Source organism: Saccopteryx leptura, chromosome 3 (assembly GCF_036850995.1).
Source record: "Saccopteryx leptura isolate mSacLep1 chromosome 3, mSacLep1_pri_phased_curated, whole genome shotgun sequence".
Classification (NCBI taxonomy): domain Eukaryota; kingdom Metazoa; phylum Chordata; class Mammalia; order Chiroptera; family Emballonuridae; genus Saccopteryx; species Saccopteryx leptura.
In genome coordinates, this window is record NC_089505.1 from 231,036,284 (window position 1) to 231,050,795 (window position 14,512).

The 14,512-nt window shown below is 35.8% G+C and overlaps 1 protein-coding gene and 1 pseudogene across 2 annotated transcripts in view; both read right to left on the reverse strand.

Moving 5' to 3' along the window:
- The window catches only part of LRRTM4 (leucine rich repeat transmembrane neuronal 4), an 870,522-nt gene that overhangs the window by 609,318 nt on the left and 246,692 nt on the right, over positions 1–14,512 (reverse strand). The window lies entirely within an intron of this gene.
- Positions 9,444–14,512, reverse strand: part of LOC136397380 (COP9 signalosome complex subunit 5-like) — a 120,944-nt pseudogene continuing 115,875 nt past the window's right edge.

Below are 14,512 nucleotides of genomic sequence, written 5' to 3' on the forward strand. Positions count from 1 at the left end.
CCTCCTCCAAGAATAATACTGACAAATTAATATATGCAATGACACGACTGGGGTATCATTACATTAGTTTGCCAGGACTGTCATAAAAAGTACCATTGATTGTGTGGCTTAAACCGGAGAAATTTATTTTCCAACAGTTCTGGAGGCAGAGTCTAAAATCAAGGGGTAGGCAGGGTAGGTTTCTTTGGAAGACTGTGGGGGGAGACTCTATTCTAGGCCTGTTTTTGTTTCATAATATGAGACCTGAAATCAGCCCAGAAGAGAGTTCTCTGCCAATCCTCCAAATCTCGTCTCAGCTCCATATTAAATAAGGAATGAAGATTTCTCAAGTATTCTGAAAATAATTGTTTTCTAGTTTTTTTGTTTTGCTTTTTTTTTTCTACATGTCTCTTGTGCATCTATATGATGTTTGTATTTAAATATTTTGGATGGCATAAGGGGACAGCAGAAGTTCCATTCTACCTTTTATTGTTAAGGAAATTCACATTCATATGAATTTTACACCATAGTAAATTAAAATAAAGTTTGACCTATTTAGTTCTATTAAAAGTTTATTAAAATGTAATGAAACCAATTATTTGACTTAGAGAGATTTTGCTATAGTTGTCACATTTTATTTTAATGTGACATTAAGATGGGTGAGCATGTGATACATAAAAAAACTAAAAAAAAATGAGTAAATTCTTCCTTTCAATAATACAAGGTCAAGAAACAGTGGATTAATCAGTTATTGGTAGTAGTATCAACTAGTATTTTGTGAGACTCTCTTATCAAATGAAAACAATGTAATCAAGATAGACACATGGCTCTAAAAATTATTTCATAGGGAAACCACTAAAGGAACTTTTTAAATCAACTCCAGATCTTGTCTTAAACTTACCAAATCACCACCTCAAATAGTAAAATCCAAGAACAGACATTTTCTTAAAATTCTAGAAGCAATTTTTTATGCAAAGCCAGAGTTGAAAATCACTGATAGATAATAAACCAAAATTATAAACTAAAAATACATTGGTTAATCCTCTCTATAAATTAATCTCATGACATTTACAACTAATTAATTCTTCATTCATCAAAAAGTGTCCTACAGCTAACTCTTTAACAATGCAATTTTATGTTTATTTTTGAACAAAAACAACAAAAAGGAATTTTATTGAGACCTTAATTTATTATCTTGCTCTACTACTAATTATAATCCTAATCTAATAACGATAAACATGTGTTATTGATAAATGTTTATGAGAAGCACTTAACTGTATAAAATATAACATGTATAAATGTTTATATAAACCATTATACAAAAATGTTTATATAGTGTATAAAAATGTTCTCCTTTTCATGAAATAAGAGGAGATTTTCAATCTGACTAAAGTGAAAATTTAGAAAACAAATAAAGGAATAGCAATTAAAATTTAATATGTCACTACATGAACATTGCAGCAAAGCAGACCAGTTTTGTTAAGAAAGAGAAATGTTCAAGTTCTTACTTGTCATTATCTATATATGTGTGTAGGTGTTGGTAATTATTTACATTTATATACACATTTATACTCCCACAACTGCATTTTCTTCATTTCCATCTGAGTGGTAGAAGACAGTCAATTTCAACTTTAAGACAAGAGGATTCCTGAGGTAAACAATACACTTCAAATTTCAGTCTCATGACTGAAAGAACTGGGAGATTGTTTCTATTTTTTATGGTAGCAGAATATTTGGTACTTTTCACCATCCATTTCTAAAATCTAGTGCAGGAAAAATAAAAGCCTTGCTAAGTAAAACTATCTCATCATTCATTGTAAAATACTCTAAAACTAAAAGGGGGCAAAAAATCTAGAGTAGTATATCCATTATAACTAATTTAAAAGAAATAGTTATAACCTTTCAAAGAAAACATGTTGACAGTTATATGGAAACATAGCAACACATTGTCACCAAGTGAGAGGACATTATGTGGGATGATGATTTGGCTTTGGGTGATGGGTATACAACATAGTCAAATATCAGAATGATCTGGAGATGTTCTCTCTAAATCTATATACTCTGGTTGATCAATGTTACCCCACTAAAATTAGTTGTCTAAATAAAATTGAAAATAAAAGTTTATTTGAAGCCTGTATCGTTTAACAGAGTACATAAAAGGGATGTCTTCTAGAAAAAGTAGGGCTATTTTACATCTAATTTATAAAAATGGTTATTCACAAGTCATTTTTAAAAACAGAACTGCTATCATAAGACCTTTACTAATCTTCTGGTGCTAATGTATAGGCAAAAGTGGCTGGTTGGCTCAGCGGTAGAGCGTCGGCCTGGAGTGCGGGGGACCCGGGTTCGATTCCCGGCCAGGGCACATAGGAGAAGCGCCCATTTGCTTCTCCACACACCCCCCCTTCCTCTCTGTCTCTCTCTTCCCCTCCCGCAGCCAAGGCTCCATTGGAGCAAAGATGGCCCGGGCGCTGGGGATGGCTCCTTGGCCTCTGCCCCAGGCGCTAGAGTGCCTCTGGTCGCTGCAGAGCGATGCCCCGGAGGGGCAGAGCGTCGCCCCTGGTGGGCGTGCCGGGTGGATCCCGGTGGGGCGCATGCGGGAGTCTGTCTGACTGTTTCTCCCCGTTTCCAGCTTCGGAAAAATACAAAAAAAAAAAAAAAAATTGGTCTGATCCCTAACTTATTTTATATATATAAAGCAGTGGAAAATAGTTAAGTGTTAAGACAATTTAACTGAGGTCTATCAAAGATTAGATGACTAACTTTGGGCTAATTTTCTTAATAAGTGGCTCGATCCTTCATTTGTAATATAGAGCTTATAATAAATGGCAGACAGGGTTGTAGTAAAGGATAAATTATAACAGGAATGCTCACCATTCCATACATGTCTAGCACAAAGTGCTCAATAATCGGTAGCTACTGCTGTGGCATGTGAATTAGAGACATACAACATACATACATATCATCCTATATAGATTAGTTACTACTTTTTATAAGAGAATTTGAGGCACATATTTATGTGCACAGTCACATACTCATTTCATGCTTATTATCATCATCTGTTTGATTAGAATATCAACTTGCATTTGATAGTACCCTGTCCTTTCTATGCCTTCATAGTTCCAAACAGCAGCATTAACTAAGTTAAAAATGAAAATCCAGTTGTAATGAGTGAGAAAGCATTAATGCCACTAAATAAGTGAAGTTCTCTCTCTTTTTTTCCTTCAAAAGGGTACAAAGCCATTCAATATTTCTTTTAAAGGTACTTGTACTTTTCAGTTTGCCTATGGTTAAATGTACAAATATAAACCTATCATAGAAAAACACACTTCATACATTTTCCATATACTCTGAAACAAACACTTCATGATTGCTTTTCTATTAACTTTACAATTTAACTGGTATGTAAAAAAATGGATAACTTTGTTTTGTAATTGAATTTATTGGGGTGACAGTAGTTAATAAAATTATAGAGGTTCCAGGTGTACAGTTCTATAATACATCATCTATATACTGTATTTTGTATTTACCACCCCAGCTGAAGTCTCCTTTATCACAATTTAACCCTCTTATTTTTTTTATTAAATAATTTTATTTTTTTAATGGGGTGACATCAATAAATCAGGATACATATATTCAAAGATAACAAGTCCAGGTTATCTTGTCGTTCAATTATGTTGCATACCCATCACCCAAAGTCAGATTGTCCTCTGTCACCTTCTATCTAGTTTTCTTTGTGCACCTCCCCCTCTCCCTTTCCCTCTCCCTTTCCCCCCTCCCCCCGTAACCACCACACTCTTATCAATGTCTCTTAGTTTCACTTTTATGTCCCACCTACGTATGGAATAATGCAGTTCCTGTTTTTTTCTGATTTACTTATTTCACTTCGTATCATGTTATCAAGATCCCACCATTTTGCTGTAAATGATCCGATGTCATCATTTCTTATGGCTGAGTAGTATTCCATAGTGTATATGTGTCACATCTTTTTTATCCAGTCATCTATTGATGGGCTTTTTTGGTTGTTTCCATGTCTTGGCCACTGTGAACAATGCTGCAATGAACATGGGGCTGCATGTGTCTTTACGTATCAAGGTTTCTGAGTTTTGGGGGTATATATCCAGTAGAGGGATTGCTAGGTCATAAGGTAGTTCTATTTTCAGTTTTTTGAGGAACCACCATACTTTCTTCCATAATGGTTGTACTACTTTACATTCCCACCAACAGTGTATGAGGGTTCCTTTTTCTCCACAGCCTCTCCAACATTTGCTATTACCTGTCTTGTTAATAATAGCTAATCGAACAGGTGTGAGGTGGTATCTCATTGCAGTTTTGATTTGCATTTCTCTAATAGCTAAAGAAGATGAGCATCTTTATATATATCTGTTGGCCATTTGTACTTCCTCCTGGGAGAAGTGTCTGTTCATGTCCTCTTCCCATTTTTTTATTGGATTGTTTGTTTGTTTGTTGTTGAGTTTTATGAGTTCTTTGTATATTTTGGATATTAGGTCCTTATCTGAGCTGTTGTTTGAAAATATCATTTCCCATTTAGTTGGATTTCTGTTTACTTTATTATCAGTTTCTCTTGCTGAGCAAAAACTTTTTAGTCTGATGTAGTCCCATTCATTAATTTTTGCCTTCACTTCTCTTGCCTTTGGAGTCAAATTCATAAAATGCTCTTTAAAACCCAGGTCCATGAGTTGAATACCTATGTCTTCTTCTATGTACTTAATTGTTTCAGGTCTTATGTTTCCAATGACATTTTTTAAAGAAATAGAGAAAAAAATCATCAGGTTTATATGGAACTATAAAAAAACCCGAATAGCCAAGGCAATCCTAAAGAAAAAGAATGAAGCTGGGGGCATTACAATACCTGACTTCAAACTATATTATAGGACCATGACAATCAAAACAGCATTGTATTGGTAGAAAAATAGACACTCAGACCAATGGAACGGAATAGAAAGTCCAGAAATAAAACCACATATATATAGTCAAATAATTTTTGATAAAGGGACCAACAACACACAATGGAGCAATGAAAGCCTCTTCAATAAATGGTGCTGGAAAACTGGAAAGCCACATGCAAAAGAATGAAACTGGACTACAGTTTGTCCCCCTGTACTAAAATTAACTCAAAATGGATCAAAGATCTAAAAATGGATCATTTTTATGCTTCCAAATTTTATGAACATTGAAGTCTGAGAATTTCTAATTTTTGACTTTATACCATAAATTAAATTTGAAAAATGTAACACCATATCTAAAGAAATTAATTGCTTCTTGCTGAAATAATTTAAGTAGACACTACCAATATAAATATAAAAAGTTTAATAAATAAAAATAATATTTCATGAGGTTATACTCTTGATGGGTATATGTCCCAGAAAGATGTTCTTTATGTCATTATGTGACACAGACTATATTAAATAATAATTTCTTTTTATAAAATGTACTATTGCACAAATTATCAAAGCCATTCTTTTTATTAACACAACTTTATAAAAAGTGAGAAAGGTATGGGTAAGACTACCACATTTAATGTTCCTCTGAGAGTTAAACTATAATTGCAGTCACTTTTATTCTGCCCCATGAGATGTAAGAGGGATGCAGGAAGCAGCTAGCTATTCATTCATGTAATTAAATTTCTCTCTATGTTTAAATTGTCAGGAAAAAATTTTTGCTAATAGTACTGAAAATGAATAGTATCCTATTCCCTTTAAATTGAATGTGGTTATTCTTGGGCCATAGAGATATTAAAACGCAGGGTAGAAATGGTATATTGTGTGTTCATGACCTTTACTCAAAATGTATCTGCCACATGGATAAGCTAAGGAATCATAAGAAATAAAGCAAAGTTACGATATTGCCTAGCAACACCTCAAAAAAAATAATAGTAGTGGAAGACCCACGAGAAATGAGAACAGGTGAAATCATTTAAAAACTATTTTGACATAGTTTCTCCATTTCTAAATCATCTGTGTAGAACAAGAGAGCAAAGCAGAAATGGGCTTATTTCCATGCATGAAAGGAGCGATGGAGAAATAGGTAGAAATAACAACATACTTTTCTGGTCATGACTGCAGGCTCACAGCGGGACAGTTAAGAGTGCCATCAGAAATGATCAAAAATGAGTTCCAAATTTACAGCAATAAAATATAAATATAATACAAAAATAAAAAGCATGTCACAATACTATTCAGTTTTGATTCAACATGGTGTTCTAAGATGTTTTTAGCTCTATTTATTTACTTCAAAAACTAGTAGATAAACCTAGTCTTTATTTTAAAATTTAAATAGTTTTATATTAACTACATATGTTTACTTGTAATCACTGAATCTAATTTTTCAGGTGTTGATTTCTTTGCAAACGGCTCTCAAAAGCAATGAGAGTGGGACTCAAGGTGTTTTCTAAGCCAGCTGCAATACAATGCAAAATGAAAAGAAAGGGGGGGATGGGGAGGGGGTCTGAAATTAGAATATACCTGTTGGTGTTGTGAGGATCAAAAGAAACAAGAAAATAATAGTATCTAGTAGTATCTTTTTTATGTTTTATTAAGCTGTGTTAATAAAAGAATGGCTTTGATAATTTGTGCAATATTACATTTTATAATACTTTATAAAGAAGTGAAGGTGTTTTCAGTAATTATTGGTTCACTCTTACTCTAATTTGTATTAGTCTCCATGAACTCTTTCAGCAGCAGAGATGACCTGTGCCAGCAACAGTAGGGCGAGTTGCTACAAAGGACTCCAGCAGTGTTGAGATGTCTGCAGCAGTTTTAGTGAATATCTACATACACCTTTCTGTAGGTTTGTAGAATGAGGGAAATTCTGGGAAGGGAAAAAACAGGGTCACCTTGTGTGGAGATTATATTAGGGTTATACAGTCTGTCCTAATATACAATAATTTCACCTTTGGTTGAAAGCAACTGTGCATGGCAGCGGTGGGAGTATAAAGGGGGAAACAACTCAGAAAAGTAGGAAGCTCCCAGGTCCTGGGTAGGTAGGATAGGGGACGTATGCTAAACTTTGTCTTTGTTCAGACTTACAGTGATTAATTATCTTATCCTAGATCACATAGGTAGTGTATAGTGTGGCCAGAATGCAAATGAATGTCTTTCTGCTTCCAAGTTTTCTTAAGATAGCACACTAAATTTTGTTAAAACAATCGCACTTTATAATATTCCAAGAATTACACAGTTTAAATTAACCAGTCTTTTCAATTATTTATTATGGATTAACTCTTCATATTAAAACATCATGCCGTTTTTATATGTGAAAGGGACTAATGTATTAATGTACATTAACCTCTGAGAACATCAGACCATATGAACTCAGGTTGAAAAAATAAAACTTAATTTTTTGAGACTATTATTTAATTATTGTTTTTTTTACCTTTTTCGTGAAGGTAACACTGGCATTTAAAAGTATGTAGCAACATAATTTAAATTGTCCCTTTAAATTTTGTGCCCTTTTGCATCCCTGCACAAACAAGAGCACACATCAAGATGGTGTGCAACATTTCTGCAATAGGTCTACTGCAGTTTACTATAGCTTTCAGATATTGCCAATCGCCCTTTGAGTTGCAAAGCATTAAACTTGATGGTTCCATTAACTCGCACCTGCGGCACTGGGAGAAGATATATCCCAAAATGGTATGCAAATATGATATCACTATTATTCAAATGACTATTCAGCTTTTGCAGCTGATACTTCCTTAATATTGCTCTCCTCCTCCCCTCCCAAAGCAGTTAACCTGAGGCCAATTAGGGATAAATATAATGTGATTTTCTATGATGAGGTTATGTTCCCAAGTTGAGGAACTATATTTGGAGAAAAGTTCAATACATGTAACCCCAATATTAAAATAAAAGTTTTTTATTTTTAATTCTTCCATTAGGTTATAATATGACAAAATAAAAAAAACAAAAAAAGGTAAATGTAAAGCAGTGAAACATTGATGAAATTCTTAATGTTCTTAATCATTTAAAAAGTAAAATTAAAAACTACCCTTTTTTTTCAAATACTTTTTTAAAATAGAGGCTATATCTACTTGCATATATTTTGGTAGTCTACTATGGGTTCTAAAATTTTATAGAAGCAAATATAAGTGGGTTAGCGACCAACTTGAAATTTGCCCTGAGATATGAATTAGTCATTTTTCCTTCTCAGTATTATTTCTTCTTATTATATTGATCACCTAGTATCCCTGACTTAACTTATTAAAATTTATTAACAAATTTGAAGTAGACTTTTTGTGTGTAATAGGATGTTTATGATTTGTGCTTGTTTATAAAATTTAATAATTCAGTGTTTTATATATACACACACATGCCACTTCTGTTACATACACATGTACACTTGTGATTTGGGTATTTTATTTGCTTCTGTATAAGAAAATTTTTTTTCAAAAGAATAATTAAAATAGTTGATGTTAAATGATATGTTTATTTTATTGTTAATAAAATACAATACAAATTCACATTTAAAAGATTCAGATGGTAAAGTATAAAACAGTAGTATGCCTCTGTCTTATTTTTTAGCTCCAGTCCAGTTGTCCTAGTAGAGCCTGAGCGCTACGTCAATCAGCCATCCCCAATTTCACTTCCCTGTGCAGTGGAACACTCCTGCTTAACAGCAAGGTTGGCAGCCTCTTCCAGGCTACTCTTAAGGCAGCTATGAGGAATTCTACTTATTGGAACTGAGACCAATTGCCACCAGAGGAAAGACATGACCAACACACAAGTTAGTTGCAAGAATCACACAGGCAGCTTATTACTCACAAATCCTTATGGTGTGCCTGGGTACCACTTAATGGGGTCCTGCCAGCGTGCTCCTCTCAGTTGTCCTTGGTCAGAGTGACGTGAAGACACTCCATGTTCAACGTTGGAGTCTGGACAACTAACTGTAGCTGGGGGTCCCTCAGCTTTAGTACCTTTTTCTAGCATATGCCTTCTAACAGGTGTTAATCTAGAGGATTATGACATCAAGCCACTTTTTAGAAGTTCCTGGCAGGAAGCTCTTTTTTATGTTGATCTATGGAATTGTCACATCAAGTCACTTTTAGGGAATTCCTACAGAAGCTTATTTTTTATGTTAATCTACAGAGTTGTCACATCAAACCACTTTTTGTCTGTATATATAACTTCACACACACTAACTTGGTCCTGCACAAAAGGCATAGTCTGCCTATCATATCTGTACACACTAGATTAGTTCCCACCCAGAGGGCATAGCTTTATTCACTTGACTTAATGGCTTTTAATATTATATCCTAACTTATTTCTATATATTTTCTATATTTCTATATATTTAATTACTATAACATTATATTACATAACACCAATGAGTACCCTTTCAAATCTTTTATTTTTAATATTTTAAAGATTTTTTATTACAGGATGTTAATATTCAGGACACTTCAGAGCACCTAATACTTCTAATCAGATTTTGAGTAACTGGTTTCAAAGTATTGCTTGAGTATCTTTCTCATAGTGGCTTTCAGGCAAAAGTACTACTTAGGGATTATTTAAGAGATGTTTATTTGGTTAAACAGTTTATCCTTAATAACCTGAGCCATCAATCTGTGGATAGCTACTAAGGTAGTTTTATAGCTGTCTCAGGTTGCTTTGGCAAGTTTGTTTTCTGACTTTCGGTTGTAGTTATGTGTTTCTAAACCCAACATGAAACTCCTTCCTCCCATTTGGGCTTCTGACTATTCTAACATTTCAGACAAATCAAAAACTTGACCAGTGGTATTGTCTGAATTAGTAAGCAAAGTTAGAAGAACCCAGTATTTGTTCCACAAAATCTAAGGCATGATAGTGTTTTCAGTGTACACCAGAGTCTTCTATTTTATTAAGGGGGATAGTCTGGTACTCACAAGGTCTTTCAGCAGGATGTATGTAGCTCTTTGGGTATGTCTTCAAGGTTCCAAGATTCACTTTCTTGGCAGATACTGTTCCTATTGAGTCAATCACCACTGCTAGGAATGGCTCCTGGAACTGCTGATTGAGCATCTGAGTACAAATATCAACCCTAAAAACCCGGCAACCATAGCCCAGGGGGCTATGATACAAGCCAACTGCATTTTCCAGGCAGCCAACCTGTTTGGAGTTTTCCATATATGCAGTGGTGTCCCTTATATGCCGCAATCCAAGTATTGACTCGAGTTTCAATTTGCTCTACAGGCAAAGCAAAACTGTCCATAAGGACCATCATTTCAACATTCATCTTTCCCAGCATCAAGCCATCACTTCCAAGTTGCCTCCCAATCTGACATACATCACCATTTTCAGTAGAGCCAATGCTGAGCATTTCAGTACTTCAAGTAATGGTAATCTTTAGTCCAGGGCTTCATTGCCAGGATTTCTTGCTGCTGTTTCTTGTCATATTTGTAGATTTTATGGATACTGTAGGCTTCCTGCATGTTGTTGGCCAATTCCTAGGTTATCTCTAGACTATACCACTCTTAGATGCCACCATTGCCGGTAACAGAAGAAGCTGTCATCTCTACAATCAAGATACTACTTTCTTTCCTTAAGTTCCTGGGTGTGGAATTCAGACCCTCAGAAATAGGAGTACAAACTTGTGTTAGCCTGTGGAGGCAGCCATGACACTTCTCAATTCAATTTCGATAATTACCTTGGTTATGGCTATAAATTCCAATAATACACTACTACCCCAACTTCTTGATTATTAACATCAAACAGTATCAACTTACTAACCATTTTTACAGAATTGAGTTTATATTCTCTTATCTCTTCTCTCTTTTAAATTTTATAAGTAGGTATTTTTTTATTTATATATATTAATTTAAATAACATATAAAACTCTATTTATTATTCTGTTAGCATGGACACTGTCCCTTAATTCACACTATGTAAGAAAGTAAATGAATGCCATTACATTTTCTGACTTTTCTTTCATCATCCACACATCAATCACCACAGCAATATATGCATGTTGATGTAAGATAAACCTATTCAATTTTAAACAAAATTATTTTATTTTATAGTATTCTGTGAAATTATGCTGTATTGGGGCATTTGGAGTGTTAGGTGAGCACATCCTAAATCTCTGTACTATGCACATTTATTTAAAAAAACAAAACAAATCAAAACTATAAGTTTACAAAACCAGAAAAAAGAATCTAACCTAAAACTTAGAATCTCTTGGCATAAATAATACAAATACAAACAAAAGTATACATAAAAGAAAGTAAAACAAATCCTAAACATTTTTAATCATTGACAAATTCACAAAAAAAAATACTGTGAGAAATGAGAAGGCAGAAATAAAACTTCTAAATGACTGTTCATCATTTCCAATGCAGAAAGACAGAAGCTGGAATACAGTATAAAGAATGCACTTTAAATGCCATTAGAATAACAATATATCCTGAAAGAATCAAATGAACAGGTCTTTCAGGAAGTGCGGAATGACAAATGTCTGAGTTCGCTTCCTTTCTTCCTTAAGACTTAGGGAACGTAAGCACATGAGAAATAAACTGCATTGACTTTGCAAGCCATGTAAAAGAACCATCCAAATGCTAAAAAAACTGGCAGAACCATATGACCATAATAAAACAACACACATATTAAAAGCTGTCTTGTAATTAATCCCTCTCATGAAATGGGACACACTTGAAACAACATTGTGAAAGAAATTATAAGGTCAGTGGCCACTGCCATGGCCTTGCAGGTTCTCTTTGGATTCTGGCAGCCAGTAAAAGAACTGTAGAGCCAGAAAATGGTAGGCCATACTGTTTTCTTTTTTTTTTTTTTTTTTGTATTTTTCTGAAGCTGGAAATAGGGAGAGATAGTCATAGTCAGACAGACTCCCGCATGCACCTGACCGGGATCCACCGGGTAAGCCCACCAGGGGGCGAAGCTCTGCCCACCAGGGGGCGATGCTCTGCCCCTCTGGGGCATTGCTCTGTTGCAACCAGAGCCACTCTAGCGCCCGGGGCAGAGGCCAAGGAGCCTTCCCCAGCGCCCGGGCCATCTCTGCTCCAATGGAGCCTTGGCTGCGTGAGGGGAAGAGAGAGACAGAGAGGAAGGAGAGGGGGAGGGGTGAAGAAGCAGATGGACGCCTCTCCTGTGTGCCCTGGTGGGGAATCAAACCCGGGACTTCTGCACGCCAGGCCGACGCTCTACCACTGAGCCAACCGGCCAGGGCCCATACTGTTTTCTTAAAGTCTCGTAATCACAAATGAGCAAGCAGGCAGGGAAGACAACTTCCCTCTCTCTCTCTGCACCCGCCAACCTCAAAACTCCCGAAGCAAAACACACTGGGCTGAAATCTCAGGGCTACCAAGCCCCTTGGCTCTCTCTCTCTCTCTCTCTCTCTCATCTCTCTAGACTCTCCTACCAAAACAGGCTGGGGGAATAAAACCCCTTCTCCAGCAAACAATAGCAAACAATGGCCCCTCCCAAGCAGGAGGGCAATCCACAGTTTGCAATCTGTCACCTCAAAGGCAAACACCTGCAGCTTTCTACAAACTACACACACATGGCACTGCCCAGGCCAATGTAAAATATAAGCAAGCAAACCTAACTCACTTGCTTCATACTTGAAACACATTGGTTTGCCCAACAGAAATCCAAAGCCTTCAGGGACCCTCTGGCTGAGGAGGAGGCCTGGAAGTCCAGTGAGACTGGGAAATCATTGATAGTAAGGTGACCAACAGTCCTCCTTTAGGGAGGGCAGTCCTTCTTTTGTAAGTTCCTCCTCTATGTCTTCCTTTTTGATATTGGAAGACTAATCTGTAAAGGTATGTTTTGGATCAATGCAGAGTTGATCCATTGCATGTGATGTGATGTATTTGAATCTAAATGAGTACTATTTTCTTACAATTATTATTAAAAATTAATAGGCATGTAAGCATAATTACAATATAAAATATTACAAATATTTTTATTATACATTTATCATATTATATTGTATTGTTGCAATGAATAAAATGTTTCTTTTATTCATGATATTGTTTTCTTCAATTTATTTTTGTCCTCTTTTTCATTGTAAAAAAGTTGGTCACCTTATTGATAGGAAAGCTAGCTCCCAGAATCCCAGTCACTGAATTGGGAGGAATGAATGCCTGCTAAGGAATCCTTGGTGGGGCAGGAGTTTCTGTAATAACAGAAGTATGAAAGCACAGGGGATACCTATGAGAGCAAAAGGCTTAAATAAACCATACTCTACCCAAATCACAGAAACTCAGGACCATATTAAAATAATAGTGTCGGTCAAGGATGGGCAATTATTACCCACAGGTCAATTCTGGCACACTTCCTGCTTTTGTACATAAAGTTTTAGTGTAACAGCCACACCCAGTTATTTAACTGATTGCTTTCAGCTACAATGTCAAAGTTGGATACTTGTGATAAAGACAATTTGGTCAGCAAAGTCTCAAATATATATCTTGCCTTTTACAGAAAAGGTTTCTTTCTTAAGTAAATAAATAAGAGATAATTATAGATGAGGAGGAACAGAATTGCCTCCCTAAATGTGTCTTCTTGGAATGCTAATTGTTTTAAGCTGGTTATTTTTAAAAAGCACAAGAATCAGGAAGAAACTTTGGCCTCCCTTGTTACTTCCTCAAAGAGTTTAGATAGAGAACTTGCTCTGGGAAGAAAGCTATTATCATAGAAACTATAGTTTAATATGAACTAGGAGTGATAAATAGAGAGGAACCTGGCAAGGTCACTTTGATCAAAGTCCTCCCTGTGTCTCATTGCTAAAAATGGCCCAGCAAACATTTATTTAGCAAACATCTCCTTTTTCATTTTCATATGAATTGACTTTCTACCCTTTTAAGTCTAAACCACAACCATCCCTTTTTCCATAGTAGGTCAAGGTGGAACATAAACCTCAACTTCCTGATTTGTCCTGGGGTTCTTTATTGTTAGGGAAACATTGTATACATAATTAAATTTGGTTACTTTCTAGTGTTAACGTGTGCTATGTCCATTTGCTTATTCCAAGAAAATTAAGAAGAAAAAGGGGATGTTTTTCTCTTCTCCTCATTGACATAGAAACTGTAGGGAGGTGGGTAAGGTCATGTGAGATACCAGACCTGGGAACTTGGCTGGAACAGCCCACATTCATGTGCGCCAAAAGAAACTTCCCAGGAGCCCTTTGGAAAAAAGTGACTGTACATCAGCCAGTGAGATTTCACCACGTCATATTAGCTCGACCACCGTAGAGACCCTTTAAATATCCCCCATGCGGGTCACCCTATGAGACTTCTCTGTTCCCAGGACCAGAGAACCTCATTGGGCAGAAAGTGCTGTACTCAATAAAACCTTTTATTATTCCACACTTTGTGGCTTTGGCCCCTTCCTTCTTCCTTGTGGGGAAAAACACCTTACAGAAATATTTTTAGGTAATATTAAGTAAGTAAAAGGGGATTGTAAAGCCAGAGGCCAGGGCCACCATCAGAGCCGCCTGGCCCATGCAGGTTCGCATTGGATTCGGACAGTCGGTAAAGAAACAGCGGAGCCAAAAACTAATGGGCCATAGTCTTTAATTC